This window comes from Salmo trutta, unplaced genomic scaffold, assembly GCF_901001165.1.
Source record: "Salmo trutta unplaced genomic scaffold, fSalTru1.1, whole genome shotgun sequence".
Classification (NCBI taxonomy): domain Eukaryota; kingdom Metazoa; phylum Chordata; class Actinopteri; order Salmoniformes; family Salmonidae; genus Salmo; species Salmo trutta.
Window position 1 is genome coordinate 1,798,950 of NW_021823195.1, and position 13,774 is coordinate 1,812,723.

Sequence of the window (13,774 nt, forward strand, 5' to 3'; positions counted from 1 at the left end):
TTTACAATTGCGACCTGGCCAAGATAAAACAAAGCAGTTCGACAACATACAACAACACAGAGTTACACATGGAGTAAACAACATACAGTCAATAATACAGTAGAAAAATATGTCTATATACAATGTGAGCAAATGATGTGAGATAAGGGAGGTAAAAGCAAAAAAATGCCATGGTGGCAAAGTAAATAAAGTATAGCAAGAAAAACACTGGAATGGTAGATTTGTAGTTTGAAGAAAGTTCAAAGTTCAAATATAAATAATATGGTGCAAAGGAGCAAAATAAATAAAATAAATAAATACAGTAGGGGAAGAGGTAGTAGTTTGGGCTAAATTATAGATGGGCTATGTACAGGTGCAGTGATCTGTGAGCTGCTCTGACAGCTGGTGCTTAAAGCTAGTGAGGGAGATAAGTGTTTCCAATTTCAGAGATTTTTGTAGTTCGTTCCAGTCGTTGGCAGCAGAGAACTGGAAGGAGAGACGACCAAAGGAGGAGTTGGCTTTAGGGGTGACCAGAAAGATATACCTGCTGGAGCGCGTGCTACAGGTGGGTGCTGCTATGGTGACCTGTGAGCGGAGATAAGGGGGGACTTTACCTAGCAGGGTCTTGTAGATGACCTGGAGCCAATGTGTTTGGCGACGATTATGAAGTGAAGGCCAGCCAACGAGAGCATACAGATCGCAGTGGTGGGTTGTATATGGGGCTTTGGTGACAAAACGGATGGCACTGTGATAGACTGCATCCAGCTTGTTGAGTAGGGTATTGGAGGCTATTTTGTAAATGACATCGCCGAAGTCGAGGATCGGTAGGATGGTCAGTTTTACGAGGGTATGTTTGGCAGCATGAGTGAAGGATGCTTTGTTGCGAAATAGGAAGCCAATTCTAGATTTCACTTTGGATTGGAGATGATTGATGTGAGTCTGGAAGGAGAGTTTACAGTCTAACCAGACACCTAGGTATTTGTAGTTGTCCACAAATTCTAAGTTAGAACCGTCCAGAGAAGTTATGCTGGATGGGCGGGCAGGTGCAGGCAGCGATCGGTTGAAGAGCATGCATTTAGTTTTACTTGTGTTTAGGAGCAGTTGGAGGCCACGGAAGGAGAGTTGAATGGCATTGAAGCTCGTCTGGAGGGTTGTTAACACAGTGTCCAAAGAAGGGCCAGAAGTATACAGAATGGTGTCGTCTGCGTAGAGGTGGATCAGAGATTCACCAGCAGCAAGAGCGACATCATTTATGTATACAGAGAAAAGAGTTGGCCCAAGAATTGAACCCTGTGGTACCCCCATAGAGACTGCCAGAGGTCCAGACAGTAGGCCCTCCGATTTGACACAAAAAAAAATAATTGTAGACAAAAAATAATTTTTTGTTAAAAAAATAATTGTAGACTTCATGTGGTGTAAATTAAAAGGAGTCTAAAGGAGAGTAGAACTGAACATTGGGGTTTGTTTAAATCAATGTGAAGTCAGGGAGATATCCACTGAGGTCATACTCCACGTCTGCCCGCTGTTCTGTTCTGTCACATGAACGTCAGGAGAAACCAGAGACTTTTAACCACTAACATTCAATATGTTTCTTCTCTCTCTACAAACCAGGTTAAATAAAAACCCAGCCTGTGGTTCAGTCCATTACCGTATTCATTTCGAGACCTGGTAGGCACCGTTAGTGTTGCTGTAACGGCTCTCGTCGGAATGAGTGGACCAAAGCGCAGCGTGGAAAGTGTTCATGATTTTATTTGATAAAAAAAACAAAAAAACACTCGAACAAAGTAACAAAACGAAAAGGCAACAGTTCTGTCAGGTAACAGAATACTAAACAGAAAATAACCTCCCACAAAACTCAGGTGGGGAAAAGAGGCTGCCTCAGTATGATTCCCAATCGGAGACAACGATAGACTAAACAGCCTCTGATTGGGAACCATACTGGCCCAAAAACAAAGAAATAGAAAACATAGATATTCCCACCCGAGTCGCACCCTGATCTAACCAAACATAGAGAATAAATAAGATCACTAAGGTCAGGGCGTGGCAGTTGCTTACAGAATGCCATTCATTCAGTCTCTCTCTGTAGGTGCTCCTTGTAGAAATCATTAGGTAGGCACCAGTAGTGTTGGTTACATAATGCCATTCATTCAGTCTCTCTGTAGAGGCTCCTTGTAGAAATCATTAGGTAGGCACCAGTAGTGTTACATAATGCCATTCATTCAGTCTCTCTGTAGATGCTCCTTGTAGATATCATTAGGTAGGCACCAGTAGTGTTGGTTACATAATGCCATTCATTCAGTCTCTCTGTAGATGCTCCTTGTAGATATCATTAGGTAGGCACCAGTAGTGTTGGTTACATAATGCCATTCATTCAGTCTCTCTCTGTAGAGGCTCCTTGTAGATATCATTAGGTAGGCACCAGTAGTGTTGGTTACATAATGCCATTCATTCAGTCTCTCTCTGTAGAGGCTCCTTGTAGATATCATTAGGTAGGCACCAGTAGTGTTGGTTACATAATGCCATTCATTCAGTCTCTCTCTGTAGAGGCTCCTTGTAGAAATCATTAGGTAGGCACCAGTAGTGTTGGTTACATAATGCCATTCATTCAGTCTCTCTGTAGAGGCTCCTTGTAGAAATCATTCATCCTCTCAGAACACTGGGCCGGTAAATCAACCTCCTGTTCTTCTCCTTCTCATTTGTTCGTCTGGTTTTAATATTTGGCTAAATGTAATCTTATCTTGGAAAGGTAATCCCCTTGTGTAGTGAAGGTAGCAGTGAGAGGGGCGTATAGTGGTGGTCCATATAAACTGTTACAAGGCTAAAGTTTTATTGAAATACCAGAAGCACTTTGCAGACATATGGATACACAAAACACAACATTTCAAATAATTTGTATTCGTCTGCAAATCGTTGTTTCTGATGTGATTTCTAGTCTCCTGAATTTTATCAGTCATAATAATGTTTATCTTTCTAGGTCAAAGTATTGTATGATCATGGACAGGACTGCGTTGTAAGCATTTTGATCATATTTACAACATAGCATTGTGATCATATTTACAGCATAGCATTTTGATCATATTTACAGCATAGCATTGTGATAAGGTCATTCTGTGTTTGACTTCAATCCAATTGATGTGTTAGATGTTAACATGGCTAAATGCCATTAGGCTGAACTTCCTCTCTCCCTGTCCTCACTCCCTGTCCTCTCTCCCTGTCCTCTCCCTGTCCTCTCCCTGTCCTCTCCCTGTCCACTCTCCCTGTCCTCTCCCTGCCCTCTCCCTGTCCTCTCTTCCTGTCCTCTCTCCCTGTCCTCTCCCTGTCCTCTCCCTGTCCTCTCTCCCTGTACTCTCTCCCTGTTCTCCCCCTGTCCTCTCTCCCTGTCCTCTCCCTGTCCTCTCCCTGTCCTCTCCCTGTCCACTCCCTGTCCTCTCTTCCTGTCCTCTCTCCCTGTCCTCTCCCTGTCCTCTCTCCCTGTCCTCTGTCCCTGTCCTCTCTCCCTGTCCTCTCTCCCTGTCCTCTCTCTCTGTCCTCTCTCCCTGTTCTCTCTCCCTGTCCTCTCCCTGTCCTCTCTCCCTGTCCTCTCTCTCTGTCCTCTCTCCCTGTCCTCTCTCCCTGTCCTCTCCCTGTCCTCTCCCTGTCCTCTCTCCCTGTCCTCTCTCCCTGTCCTCTCCCTGTCCTCTCTCCCTGTCCTCTGTCCCTGTCCTCTCTCCCTGTCCTCTCTCCCTGTCCTCTCTCCCTGTCCTCTCTCCCTGTCCACTCCCTGTCCTCTCTCCCTGCCCTCTCTCCCTGTCCTCTCTCCCTGTCCTCTCTCCCTGTACTCTCTCCCTGTCCTCTCCCTGTCCTCTCTCCCTGACTATTAGATGTTAACATTGCTAGATGCCATTAGGCTGAACTTCCTCTCTCTCTGTCCTCTCTCCCTGTCCACTCTCCCTGTCCTCTCTCCCTGTCCTCTCCCCCTGTCCTCTCTCCCTGACTGTTAGATGTTAACATGGCTAGATGCCATCAGGCTGAACTTCCTCTAAAATACCAACACCTAAAGACAGTCTCAGTAATTATTGTTGGACAGACATTGACATATTTCGCATTTGTCATGATTGTATTAATATATTTCCTGTATTGTGAAATCAGTATGTTACAACATGTGGTTGGTTGTTAATGTTGCGAGTTCAGGCTTTGCTTCTGCTGTGACTTGAAATATGTGTTTAGTCTTTCGCTGTTGAGGATCTGAACAGGGCTGCAGGGTGCTGTTGCAACATGATCGGTGTCTGTCATTTAATTGAAGCAGAAATGAAGCTCAGCTTGAGTAATGATGTCTTACAGCGTTCTAGTGCCCTACCCTGTCCTCTCTCCCTGTCCTCTCCCTGTCCTCTCCCTGTCCTCTCCCTGTCCTCTCTCCCTGTCCTCGCTCCCTGTCCTCTCTCCCTGTCCTCTCTCCCTGTCCTCTCTCCCTGTTTTCTCCCTGTTCTCTCCCTGTCCTCTCTCTCCCTGTCCTCTCTCTCCCTGTCCTCTCTCCCTGTCCTCTCTCCCTGTCCTCTCTCCCTGTTTTCTCCCTGTTTTCTCCCTGTTCTCTCCCTGTCCTCTCTCCCTGTCCTCTCCCTGTTCTCTCTCCCTGTCCTCTCTCTGTCCTCTCCCTGTCCTCTCCCTGTTCTCTCCCTGTCCTCTCTCTCCCTGTCCTCTCTCTCCCTGTCCTCTCCCTCCCTGTCCCCTCCCTGTCCTCTCTCCCTGTCCTATCTCCCTGTCCTCTTTCCCTGTCCTCTCTCCCTGTCCTCTCTCCCTGTCCTCTGAACTGTCTGATCCTCATTGAATATGAAAATGGTAACGTTTTAAAATGAAACATGAAACTTCACACTGCCCTTCAACCTCCTGTCAGTGTTACCAGGTCACAGAGCTGCATGGGACTGTGGTCTGCTGTGTGATTGGCTGCATGGGACTGTGGTCTGCTGTGTGATTGGCTGCATGGGACTGTGGTCTGCTGTGTGATTGGCTGCATGGGACTGTGGTCTGCTGTGTGATTGGCTGCATGGGACTGTGGTCTGCTGTGTGATTGGCTGCATGGGACTGTGGTCTGCTGTGTGATTGGCTGCATGGGACTGTGGTCTGCTGTGTGATTGGCTGCATGGGACTGTGGTCTGCTGTGTGATTGGCTGCATGGGACTGTGGTCTGCTGTGTGATTGGCTGCATGGGACTGGTCTGCTGTGTGATTGGCTGCATGGGACTGTGGTCTGCGGTGTGATTGGCTGGGCTGCATGGGACTGTGGTCTGCAGTGTGATTGGCTGGGCTGCATGGGACTGTGGTCTGCGGTGTGATTGGCTGCATGGAACTGTGGTCTGCGGTGTGATTGGCTGGGCTGCATGGGACTGTGGTCTGCGGTGTGATTGGATGGGCTGCATGGGACTGTGGTCTGATTGGCTGGGCTGCATGGGACTGTGGTCTGCGGTGTGATTGGCTGCATGGGACTGTGGTCTGTGGTGTGATTGGCTGGGCTGCATGGGACTGTGGTCTGTGGTGTGATTGGCTGCATGGGACTGTGTTCTGCGATGTGATTGGCTGGGCTGCATGGGACTGTGGTCTGCGGTGTGATTGGCTGGTCTACATGGGACTGTGGTCTGCTGTGTGATTGGCTGGGCTGCATGGGACTGTGGTCTGCTGTGTGATTGGCTGGGCTGCATGGGACTGTGGTCTGCTGTGTGATTGGCTGGGCTGCATGGGACTGTGGTCTGCTGTGTGATTGGCTGGGCTGCATGGGACTGTGGTCTGCTGTGTGATTGGCTGGGCTGCATGGGACTGTGGTCTGCTGTGTGATTGGCTGGGCTGTATGGGACTGTGGTCTGCGGTGTGATTGGCTGGGCTGCATGGGACTGTGGTCTGCGGTATGATTGGCTGGTCTACATGGGACTGTGTTCTGCGGTGTGATTGGCTGGTCTACATGGGACTGTGTTCTGCGGTGTGATTGGCTGGTCTACATGGGACTGTGGTCTGCGGTGTGATTGGCTGGTCTACATGGGACTGTGGTCTGCTGTGTGATTGGCTGGTCTACATGGGGCTGTTTAATCACTGCATGTCACAGCAGCTCTTAGCTGTTCAATCTGCAACTACAACAATGAACTGGTTGCTTCCACATTCAAATCGCTGTTAACGTTTTGTCTTGTATCTTCTGTGCAAAATTATATAAAAAAAAACACTTGTAAAGGTATAAGAATTATTCACATAACTTCATGAATATTCAAACATGTTGCACATTGTAATTAACAACAGTATATAAAGTAGGCTATTATTCTTCCTTTTGTTTACAACGTAAAAGATGAAATGCCTGAAGGTAAAATTATATTAGGCTATTATTTTATCTATAAATGTTTAGCCTATTAGATTACATGCCTGAAGCCAAAATATATTCCTCTATTTTGTGTCTGTAGCCTAATGTTCTTAACAGGCTGCAACGTCAAGGCCATTTAATTCAGCAGCAGGTCTATGTGATTTCAGTCATTTCTGCCATGCATGCTTCATTTTTTTACATTTTCAAACAAAATCACCATCATCTATATAATTAATGAGCCCAGTCAAAACTGCTCGCTGCTCTGGCACCCCAATGGTGGAACAAGCTCCCTCACGACGCCAGGACAGCGGAGTCAATCACCACCTTCCGGAGACACCTGAAACCCCACCTCTTTAAGGAATACCTGGGATAGGATAAAGTAATCCTTCTAACCCCCCCCCCTAAAAGATTTAGATGCACTATTGTAAAGTGGTTGTTCCACTGGATATCATAAGGTGAATGCACCAATTTGTAAGTCGCTCTGGATAAGAGCGTCTGCTAAATGACTTAAATGTAAATGTAAATGTAATGAGAAACAGATCTATGTTTACCGATATTATGAAGTGTCATTGATTAAAAAAAAGTTGGTGGAACAAATATAGCAACATCCCTTGAAAAAAAAATCTATAGTTTTATTATTTTAATATATATATATCCTGTCCATTGTGTCCGATTACCCTCGTGGCTGTTACCCTCGTGGCTGTTACCCTCGTGCCGATTACCCTCGTGGCTGTTACCCTCGTGGCTGTTACCCTCGTGGCTGTTAAACGTTGCATAAAGTAGCCTATAAAAATATCTGACATTGGACTACAGTTTTAATCACGTTAGCAGCGTTTCATTAGGCAGCAGACCCAAATTCCACATGAATAACGTAGAACTTCAGAGACAGCTGCAAATAACTTCACTTATCGTTCTTTATCAACATTACCTAATCCGCTGCCTTTCTTTCTCCTCGTGTTCAGGATTAAATCTTTAATATATATATATATATAACACACACGGTTCTCTTGTTCTAGTGCGCTGCGTTACATCGCGCTACAATCCACTACCGGTATAGTCTAATGTAATTGCCAATAGCCTAATGTAATGGCCAATAGTCTAATGTAATTGCCAATAGTCAAATGTAATGGCCAATAGTCTAATGTAATTGCCAATAGTCTAATGTAATTGCCAATAGTCTAATGTAATTGCCAATAGTCTAATGTAATGGCCAATAGTCTAATGTAATGGCCAATAGTCTAATGTAATTGCCAATAGTCTAATGTAATTGCCAATAGTCTAATGTAATGGCCAATAGTCTAATGTAATTGAATAAATTCACCAAGCCTCCCGGCGGCAGTAGGCTGGGCTGTATAGCCTCGGCTAAATTCACCAAACCTCCCGGGGGCAGTAGGCTGGGCTGTATAGCCTCGGCTAAATTCACCAAACCTCCCGGGGGCAGTAGGCTGGGCTGTATAGCCTCGGCTAAATTCACCAAACCTCCCGGGGGCAGTAGGCTGGGCTGTATAGCCTCGGCTAAATTCACCAAACCTCTCGGCGGCAGTAGGCTGGGCTGTATAGCCTCGGCTAAATTCACCAAACCTCCCGGGGGCAGTAGGCTGGGCTGTATAGCCTCGGCTAAATTCACCAAACCTCCCGGGGGCAGTAGGCTGGGCTGTATAGCCTCGGCTAAATTCACCAAACCTCTCGGCGGCAGTAGGCTGGGCTGTATAGCCTCGGCTAAATTCACCAAACCTCCCGGGGGCAGTAGGCTGGGCTGTATAGCCTCGGCTAAATTCACCAAACCTCCCGGGGGCAGTAGGCTGGGCTGTATAGCCTCGGCTAAATTCTGAAAGCATGACTTGTCAACAGCAGTCATGTTCATGTTCGGCGGGATATAGCCTACAGTCAAAGCTGCCTTATTGTTGTAACGATCGTCGTGCAGGAAGGAAGAAGTGGACCAAGGCGCAGCTGGGAGCGAACACATGTTATTTATTTCAGACTGAAATAACACGGTCAAAACAGAGAATAAACGTATCGCTACTGCTCAAACAAAAAGAGACAACAACCCACAAACATCGTGGGGGGAAAAGGAACTTAAATATGATTCCCCAATCAGAGGCAACTAGCGACAGCTGTCTCTGATTGGGAATCGACAGAACCCAACATAGAAATACGCCCCAAAGCAAGGCTATACCAAAACATAGAAAATAAACTATAGAAATGCCACACCCTGACCAAAATAGAAGAGTTCACCTGGTCAGTACGCACCCCTCCAACGGTGCGTACTCCCGGCGCACCAACCTAAAGTCTATTAGGGGGGGACCCGGGTGGGCGCCTCACCCTCGGTGGAGGCTCTGGCCCCGGGCGTGTTTTTCCCCCTGCCTCCACCCTAGCCCTACCCCTCTGGCCCGGACTGGACCACGGTGGAGCGGCATGCTCAGGCTCCGGAGCGGAGCCGCCGACCGGAACAGGACTGGTCACCGGTGGACCGGACACAGGCCGTGCCGGACTGTGGACACGCGCCGTGGGCCTGGTGCGGGGGACAGGGACGGGCCGGACAGGACCGGGGACACGCACCACCAACCTGGTGCGGGGAGCAGGGACGGGCCGGACTGGCCTGGGGACACGCACCACCAACCTGGTGCGGGGAGCAGGGACGGGCCGGACTGGACTGGGGACACGCACCACTGGCTTGGTGCGGGGAGCAGGGACGGGCCGGACTGGACTGGGGACACGCACCACTAACCTGGTGCGGGGAGCAGGGACGGGCCGGACTGGACTGGGGACACGCACCACTGGCTTGGTGCGGGGAGCAGGGACGGGCCGGACTGGACTGGGGACACGCACCACTGGCTTGGTGCGGGGAGCAGGGACGGGCCGGACTGGACTGGGGACGTCTGGCAGCTCGGGACAGTCTGGGCAGTCTGGCCACTCCGGCAGTTCAGGGCAGTCTGGCCACTCCGGCAGTTCAGGGCAGTCTGGCCACTCCGGCAGTTCAGGGCAGTCTGGCCACTCCGGTAGTTCAGCGCAGTCTGGCCACTCCGGCAGTTCAGCGCAGTCTGGCCACTCCGGCAGTTCAGCGCAGTCTGACCACTCCGGCAGTTCAGCGCAGTCTGACCACTCCGGCAGTTCAGCGCAGTCTGACCACTCCGGCGACTGTTGACTGGCGGGCAGCTCCGACGACTGTTGACTGACGGGCAGCTCCGACGACTGTTGACTGACGGGCAGCTCCGACAACTGTTGACTGGCGGGCAGCTCCGACTGTTGACTGGCGGGCAGCTCCGACGACTGTTGACTGGCGGGCAGCTCCGACGACTGTTGACTGGCGGGCAGCTCCGACGACTGTTGACTGATGGGCAGCTCTGGTGACTGTTGACTGGCGGGCAGCTCCTGCCCCGTCAAACAGCCCTTGTGCCCCCCCCTAAAAAATTCTTGGGGATGCCTCTCGGTCTCCCTAAACTCTTCCATCGCCCTGGAAATGCTCCTCCTTAACTCGGCCCATGTCCATCCTTCCTCTTCGTTCCTCTGCTGCTTGGTCCTGGTTTGGTGGGTTGTTCTGTAACGATCGTCGTGCAGGAAGGAAGAAGTGGACCAAGGCGCAGCTGGGAGCAAACACATGTTATTTATTTCAGACTGAAATAACACGGTCAAAACAGAGAATAAACGTATCGCTACTGCTCAAACAAAAAAAGACAACAACCCACAAACATCGTGGGGGGAAAAGGAACTTAAATATGATTCCCCAATCAGAGGCAACTAGCGACAGCTGTCTCTGATTGGGAATCGACAGAACCCAACATAGAAATACGCCCCAAAGCAAGGCTATACCAAAACATAGAAAATAAACTATAGAAATGCCACACCCTGACCAAAATAGAAGAGTTCACCTGGTCAGGGCGTGACAGTACCCCCCCTCCAACGGTGCGTACTCCCGGCGCACCAACCTAAAGTCTATTAGGGGGGGACCCGGGTGGGCGCCTCACCCTCGGTGGAGGCTCTGGCCCCGGGCGTGTTTCTCCCGCTGCCTCCACCCTAGCCCTACCCCTCTGGCCCGGACTGGACCACGGTGGAGCGGCATGCTCAGGCTCCGGAGCGGAGCCGCCGACCGGAACAGGACTGGTCACCGGTGGACCGGACACAGGCCGTGCCGGACTGTGGACACGCGCCGTGGGCCTGGTGCGGGGGACAGGGACGGGCCGGACAGGACCGGGGACACGCACCACTAACCTGGTGCGGGGAGCAGGAATGGGCCGGACAGGACTGGGGACACGCACCACTAACCTGGTGCGGGGAGCAGGGACGGGCCGGACTGGACTGGGGACACGCACCACTGGCTTGGTGCGGGGAGCAGGGACGGGCCGGACTGGACTGGGGACACGCACCACTGGCTTGGTGCGGGGAGCAGGGACGGGCCGGACTGGACTGGGGACAAGCACCACTGGCTTGGTGCGGGGAGCAGGGACGGGCCGGACTGGACTGGGGACGTCTGGCAGCTCGGGACAGTCTGGGCAGTCTGGCCACTCCGGCAGTTCAGGGCAGTCTGGCCACTCCGGCAGTTCAGGGCAGTCTGGCCACTCCGGTAGTTCAGCGCAGTCTGGCCACTCCGGCAGTTCAGCGCAGTCTGGCCACTCCGGCAGTTCAGCGCAGTCTGACCACTCCGGCAGTTCAGCGCAGTCTGACCACTCCGGCAGTTCAGCGCAGTCTGACCACTCCGGCGACTGTTGACTGGCGGGCAGCTCCGACGACTGTTGACTGACGGGCAGCTCCGACGACTGTTGACTGACGGGCAGCTCCGACGACTGTTGACTGGCGGGCAGCTCCGACGACTGTTGACTGGCGGGCAGCTCCGACGACTGTTGACTGATGGGCAGTTCTGGTGACTGTTGACTGGCGGGCAGCTCCTGCCCCGTCAAACAGCCCTTGTGCCCCCCCCTAAAAAATTCTTGGGGATGCCTCTCGGTCTCCCTAAACTCTTCCATCGCCCTGGAAATGCTCCTCCTTAACTCGGCCCATGTCCATCCTTCCTCTTCGTTCCTCTGCTGCTTGGTCCTGGTTTGGTGGGTTGTTCTGTAACGATCGTCGTGCAGGAAGGAAGAAGTGGACCAAGGCGCAGCTGGGAGCGAACACATGTTATTTATTTCAGACTGAAATAACACGGTCAAAACAGAGAATAAACGTATCGCTACTGCTCAAACAAAAAGAGACAACAACCCACAAACATCGTGGGGGGGAAAGGAACTTAAATATGATTCCCCAATCAGAGGCAACTAGCGACAGCTGTCTCTGATTGGGAATCGACAGAACCCAACATAGAAATACGCCCCAAAGCAAGGCTATACCAAAACATAGAAAATAAACTATAGAAATGCCACACCCTGACCAAAATAGAAGAGTTCACCTGGTCAAGGGCGTGACAATTGTTTCCTTATTGTTTCCTTATTGTTTCCTTATTGTTTCCTTATTGTTTCCTTATTGTTTCCTTATTGTTTCCTTATTGTTTCCTTGTTGTTTCCTTATTGTTTCCTTGTTGTTTCCTTATTGTTTCCTTATTGTTTCCTTATTGTTTCCTTATTGTTTCCTTATTGTTTCCTTATTGTTTCCTTATTGTTGCCTTCAGTCTTTAGAACATTATGCTGTTTGGTTGTGGAGCAACAACAATACATCCGATGGAGAAAAAAAACCCAATATATTAACGGGTAGAAACAATGTAACAACTAATTAACGGGTATAGACACAATGTAACGAATCTGAAACTGCACCCATCTGTCTCCGGCAGCAAGCGAGATATCACAGGTGGCGAAAGTGAGCAGAGGTTCGGCGAAAGTACATACAGTTGAGTTGATACATTCTAGAAATAGGAAGAAGGAGAGGGGGGGAGAGAGACATAGAGGGAGAGACATAGAGAGAGAGACATAGAGGGAGAGACATAGAGAGAGAGACATAGAGAGAGAGACATGGAGAGGGAGAGAGACATAGAGAGAGACATAGAGAGAGAGACATAGAGAGAGAGACATAGAGAGAGAGAAATAGAGAGAGAGACATAGAGAGGGAGAGAGACATAGAGAGGGAGAGAGACATAGAGAGGGAGAGAGACATAGAAAGAGAGAGGGAGAGAGACATAGAGGGAGAGAGACATAAAGAGAGAGAGGGAGAGAGACATAGAGAGGGAGAGGGAGAGACAATGAAAGAGAGAGGGAGAGAGACATAGAGAGAGAGAGAGACATAGAGAGGGAGAGCGACATAGAGAGGGAGACATAGAGAGAGAGACATGGAGAGGGAGAGAGACATAGAGAGAGACATAGAGAGAGAGACATAGAGAGAGAGACATAGAGAGAGAGACATGGAGAGGGAGAGAGACATAGAGAGAGACATAGAGAGAGAGACATAGAGAGAGAGACATAGAGAGAGAGAAATAGAGAGAGAGACATAGAGAGGGAGAGCGACATAGAGAAGGAGAGAGACATAGACAAGGAGAGAGACATAGAGAGGGAGAGAGACAATGAAAGAGGGAGGGAGAGAGAGAGGGAGAGAAATAGAAAGAGAGAGAGGGAGAGAGAGAGAGGAGAGAGAGAGAGAGAGAGAGAGAAAGACATATATATATATATAGAGAGAGAGAGAGAGAGAGAGACATAGAGAGAGAGAGAGAGAGAGAGAGAGAGAGACACAGAGAGAGAAAGACATAGAGAGAGAGAGAGAGAGAGAGAGAGAGAGACAGAGAGAGAGGGGGGGGGGGGACCCTGCATCTCTATATATATATATATAGAGGGAGGGGGGGGGAGGGGGGGCCCTGCATCTCTCTATATATATATATAGATGGGTGGAGGGGGGGGAGGGGGGACCCTGCATCTCTATATATATATATAGAGGGAGGGGGGTGGAGGGGGACCCCTGCATCTCCTATATATATGATATAGAGAGGGAGGGGGGGGAGGGGGGACCCTGCATCTCTATATATATATATATAGAGGGAGGGGGGGGGGAGGGGGGACCCTGCATCTCGTATATATAATATATAGAGGGAGGGGGTGAGGGGGGGCCCTGCATCTTCTATATATAGATATAGAGGAGGTGGGGAGGGGGGGGGCTCCTGCATCTCTTAATATATATATTAGAGGGAGGCGGGGAGGGACCCTGCAGTCTCTATATATATATATTAGAGGGAGGGGGGGGGGGGGACCCTGAAATCTCTAAGATATATATATTATAGAGGGAGGGGGGGGAGGGGACCCTGCATCTCTTATATATATATATAAGAGGGAGGGGGGGGAGGGGGGCCCTGCATCTCTATAATCTATATATCGAGGGAGGGTGGGGAGGGGGGGGCCCTGCATCTCTATAGATATTATATAGAGGGAGGGGGGGGAGGGGACACCTGCATCTCTATATATATATATATAGAGGGAGGGGGGGGAGGGGACCCTGCATCTCTATATATATATATATAGAGGGAGGGGGGGGAGGGGACCCTGCATCTCTATATATATATATATAGAGGGAG